Below are 5,706 nucleotides of genomic sequence, written 5' to 3'. Positions count from 1 at the left end.
CACCCATAAGGGGCGTGCACAAGAGCCTGCTTTCCCCCGCCTCCTCCCGTGGCGTGATCTCCAGCAACCAATCCGCTTCTTATGATCTCCAGCAACCAATCCGCTTCTTATGATCTCCAGCAACCAATCCGCTTCTTATGATCTCCAGCAACCAATCCGCTTCTTATGATCTCCAGCAACCAATCCGCTTCTTATGATCTCCAGCAACCAATCCGCTTCTTATGATCTCCAGCAACCAATCCGCTTCTTATGATCTCCAGCAACCAATCCGCTTCTTATGATCTCCAGCAACCAATCCGCTTCTTATGATCTCCAGCAACCAATCCGCTTCTTATGATCTCCAGCAACCAATCCGCTTCTTATACGTCATAAATGGGACCTTTGGGGCATATATAAGCAACAGCTCTCCCACTTCTCGGCGTCTTTGGTCTTCAGTCTTCAAATAAACTGCTGCAGAAGGATCCTGATTTGTCCTCCCGCGTCGTTCTTGCTGGCGAGACGGAAAGCGGTCAGGGACAGAGAGAGAGAGAGAGAGAAGAGAAAGGGAAAACAGATAGGTAATGCATTTTAATCCAATGATATTTTTAACTACATTAAATTTACAAAGTCTATGTATTCCAGTATAAAAGAGAGATTGTCAAACTGAATTTTTAAAAAGTAATGCCCAATTATGTGATCTATATAAGAATCTTATTTTAAAATAAAGACAATAGTGGTTAATTATTAATGAAAGGAAAATTACCCTAAAAATCCTAGGGAAAACTGCCGACTATGTTAAATATCAGAAAATAAAAACCAAGCAAGGAGAATTCTCTGAGATAATGTGTGGCAGTGTGTAATGAAAGGGTCAGTACTAAGAAGACATAATCTTAGACCTAATACTAGAGCTTGAAAATAGGTTAAACTTACAGAACATAAAGAATAAGTAGAAACGTCTATATATTTTAGCTATTGCAATACTTCTCAAGGCAAGTATATAACAGGTAGACAGAAAATTGGCAATTACAAAGAAGATTCAATGCTGTCAGTCTACTTCATCTAATTTAACACACCTCGATGCTAAAGGAGAGACATGACGTATTGATGTAGAACATTAACAAAGATGAGCAATATTTTGTACCTTAAACAGCTGATACATATTAGACAGGAATACATTGTAGAGACCGACCATGGGCAACATGAGTGAAGGGCCCTGATTCTTGGTCAGGGCTTCCTTCTGTGGGGTGTAGTTCAGATGGCACTGTATTTTGATTGACAGATTAGGTAATGTGACCATTTCTCTAAGGCTCATGTCCCTTCCTATAATACTTCTGATACTAATCATATGCACACCTCATTATGCACAGGCATAGGGCAGCAAACAGGTGATTCTCCCTAGATGTTCACCTAGAGGACATAGCTCGACTTATGGTGCATGCACTCCAAGCCAGTTTATACGGGATCTGTCTTCCTACTCTCTTATTCTACTGAATGTAAATTGCTTTTTGATTATCATAAAGTTGAAAAATTCTAGATTGAATACCACACCCGAGGCGCCATCAGTATAAACAAGTTTCCTGTGAGAGGACACCTGGTGGCGAACCGCATACTTACACATTAGGGGATCTGCCAGGACAAGAAAGTAATGTGGAAGGCATGTGGTAAATGCTCACAAATGGATCTCGGACAGGCACTCAGCACAGGGTTAGGGTTAATAGCCTCTCATGACAGAAACTTCAGAAATCATTGGTATGCACCATCCTGCCAGCACTTACATGCTCAGCAACCCTAATGCTCCCAGCCCTGTCCTTTGGGGTTTTACATCCTTTATTTTTGATTGATTAAATTATTGGTCACTGCCATTGGCTCAGCCCTCTGCCCATGTCTGTGGTGTGCTGCTTCTGAAAATCCCAACCCTCTAATCCCATGGCTAACTCTCCTGGCAACCAGCCCTAATTTAAGGCTATCCAGGAACCCCAGGGTCTGGTCTGGGTCCCTAGTAATCTCATTAGTATACAAAATGAGCTACATTATCGATTCCAAGGATTTCAGGAGCTGTAGGCCAAGAACAGGAGCAGAGGAAATGCATATCACACGTTGTCACAGAGGTTATCAGGTAGATTGCTCAAGGTACGTGGTTAGAAGTGTTTTGCCTCAGTAGCAGGGCAAGATTAGCTTTAAGGTAAAAGTCGCTCTGGTCCATCCAACAGAGTTTAAAGTCAAGGCCTGAAAGGATCAAGCTGTTTTCCAGTAAACTGTACCAGAACAAAGCTCATGAAGATTAAGCACACAGAAACATCCAGCATCTAACACGTAAATCACCTTAAATATAAGAATATATTGTGGAACATGGGCCCGGGAGATGATTCAGTTGGTAAAGTGCTTGCCTGAGCACCTGAACTCCAGCCCCAGCAACCACACCGAAAGCCAAATATGGCAACATGCACCTGTAATCCGAGGCCTGGGTTGGTGGAGACAGGAGCGTCCCTGGGGCTTGCTGGCCATCTTGTCTTGCCAAATTGGTGAGCTCTAGGTTGCTGAAAGACTCTGTTTCAAAAGAATAAAGTAAAGCTTGCTGTGGTTGCCCACATCCTTAACCCTAGCACTTGGGAAACAGAGGCAGGTAGACCTCTGTGAGTCTGAGGCCAGCCTGATCTACAATGGCGAGTTCCAGGTCAGCTAGTGCTACATGGTAAGACCCTGCCTCAAACAAAACAAAACAACATACAAAAAGAATAGGGGAAAAGCTACTGAGGAAGCTATCCAACATCAACCTGTAGCCTACACACACACACACACACACACACACACACACACACAAGAATATATTATGGGATATAAAGATAAATCATGCTGATACTAATCAAAAGAAAGCTGGCGTGGCTGTATTAATATCAAAGTAGGTTTCAGAGAAATGAATATAATCATTGCTACCAAATGTCATTTAATAATGAGAAGGGAAGCAAATAATAGCCTGTAATCTATACATTTTTGCATATAACAGAGGATTTGGAGTACATGAGACAAAAACTGATGGAACTTTAAGGAAAAAGAGGCGGCTCTGTGATAAGCATCTGCCTGGCACAAGAGGAGTTAATGCAACGAGCACATCTTAGTACCGCAAGGCATGAAATGTATCTTGTTTATTTTAAAGATGTTTTTCTTAAAATACTGTTTCATGAGGATATGCCCTCATTTTTCATTCATTGATATCATCTATACATAACTAGTACATAGTAAATCATTCATTTTTCAAAGGAACAGTTTTATGAATCTGCTGGTCCTATTTATTCCTAGGTATGTAATATTTTTCCAAAATGCTATGTATTTTGACCTTTGTAAGAACTACAACCATTGTGAAAACAAGATGTACCTTGTTTCATGTTCAGTGTTTTCCTCTGATCTCAGCCAAAGGGTTGAGAAGTGACTCAAATACAGTGTTTTATAGGGTTATTTGAAAGGGAGATTATTAACCACAAAATACAAATCAATTCTGCAAATAATATTTGGGCATCAGATTAAGTATATCACTAATATGTAAAGGTACATTTTAAAATACCATTCAAGATGCTTTAAAATCAACTCGAAGTAATAATTTATACAGCAAGAAGTGCATCCATGTTGTATTTAGTGTGAAAACTGTAACCGTGCTCAACAGTGAACTTTTATATTACCTCGAAAGGATTCCTGTTGATATCCCCAGCTCTTCCCTTTCTACAGTTTCATAATGCTTTCTGGTTTTCCTTTTCTACATTTTATAACACTTTGATTGCTTTGGCTCAGCTCAAAGTATATGAGATTCATTCATGTTGAACGTGCAGTTGCATATTCCTTTGTATCGCTGAGCAATATCCTGTTATACGAATGCACTGCCATTTGTCCATTCATGTGTAAATGGACATATGGGATATTTTTAGTGTGGGGTTACTATGACTAAAGCTGTTATGAATATTTGTGTCCAATTCTTTGTGTGGACATATATTTTTATTTGCCTTGGTTAAACACAATGAAACTGCTGGGCTATGTAACAAATAAGTGTGTTGATCTTTTTAAGAAATTGATAAACTTGTTTTTAAAGAATTGATAAACAGTATTCTCTTTAGTTTTGTGGCCAATTGCTCCACATCTCTGCTGGGACTTCGAAATGTTAGCTACTTTAGTAGTGATCTTGTGGGCTTAATTTGAATTTCCCAAATGACTAGTCAGGCAATGCACTTACACATGTAACACTGGCTATTTCTATACTTCCCTTGTGGTGTTTATCTAAGTCTTTTGTTCACTATAAACTTTAGATGGCTTTACTGATGTTTTCAAAATATTTATTTTATTGAGTATGTGTGTCTGTGTGTGTATGCCACATGTGTGCAGGTACCGAGAAGAGGGACTTCAATTCTCTGGAGCTGGAGTCCTGAGCCACCTGACGTGGTTGTGGAAATGCAACTCAGGTTCTCTGCAAGAGCAGCACAACTTTAAACCACTGAGTCATGTCTCCAGGCCATTTTATTGAATTTTAAGGATTCATTATATATTCTGGGTACAAGTTCTTTGTCAGATGAATGTATTGTAAATATTTTCACTTTTAAAATTGCTTTTGGATACATTTTTATAAAGTTCAATATTTAAAAAGTTTTTTTTTCATCCATTTCTTCCCTCCCTCCTTCTCCCCTCCCCTTTTTTCTTCTCAGTTGTGTCTTTCAAGTCCTTCCCCAAGGTCCATGGATTTTCTGCTTTCTTCTAGAAGTTTTATGGTGTTTGCTTCTACATTTAATTCTATGGTCACGTGTAAGTTAACTTTGGCCTTTAGTATAAAATTCATTTTATGTCGCAGATTTCCAGCTGTCCCATTTATGGAAAAGATTGTACCTTCCACATTGAATTAACTTTCAGTCGAAACTCAATTGACCTCATATATTTGGGTGTGTATTTGGATTCTACACGGTTGTACTGCTCTAAGTCTCTCCCTATGACTACAATACTATATTGGTGATTTAAATTTCATAGTAAGGTTTAACTTAGCCCCATTACAGTTCCCTGTTGATTTTTTCCCCCCAAGTTTCACAAATGGGGCCCTTAATGCTCCTGGCCACGGTGCGCTCTCCGAGGTCCTAGTCCACGCCCCGGATGGCGCCATACCTGGAAGAGCGCCTGGTCCGGCCTATAGGGTCAGACGTCTGTCTCTGAGGTGTCTAGACTCGCGTGGGTCCTAGAAGTACCCAACACCTTCGTCTGGCCTTTGCAATATTTCTCTGGTTAGATTAAGGGCACCAGAAAAGTGCAACACTTAGCTAACACATGACGGCGTATTTGAGGTAACAAAGTGTTGCAGGCCAGTAACTACTTTTGAGGGATATTTCACTGAAACGTACATCTCTGGGGTACATTAGACAACCCCCCCCCCAAAAAAAAACTTGTCCTCATTGAGGAAATTGAGGTAAGAAAAAGTTGCCCAAGTTCACGCAGCTGGTAAGATGGGCAGAGCCAGGAATTTGGGGTTGAATTCCGCAATCCCACTCCGGAGCCTGCTTAACTTCATGAAGTAAGGAAAAGAGGAAAAGCCAGCCGGGGAGGAGCACTGAGATGGGAGTCCTGGGTCAGCTGAGGAACCTCGCGGAGGGACGGAGTTGCGGGCCCAGGAAGGGAACCGGAAGCGCAGGTCGGCACCCAGAACACCTGCGCAAGGCTGCGGGCCACGCCGCTGCCCGCCCCGCCCGTCCGCGCGCTCCCGGG

Source organism: Nannospalax galili, unplaced genomic scaffold (genome assembly GCF_000622305.1).
Source record: "Nannospalax galili isolate Female #2095 unplaced genomic scaffold, S.galili_v1.0 scaffold976, whole genome shotgun sequence".
In the NCBI taxonomy this organism is placed as follows: Eukaryota; Metazoa; Chordata; class Mammalia; order Rodentia; family Spalacidae; genus Nannospalax; species Nannospalax galili.
This window is presented reverse-complemented; position numbering follows the sequence as displayed.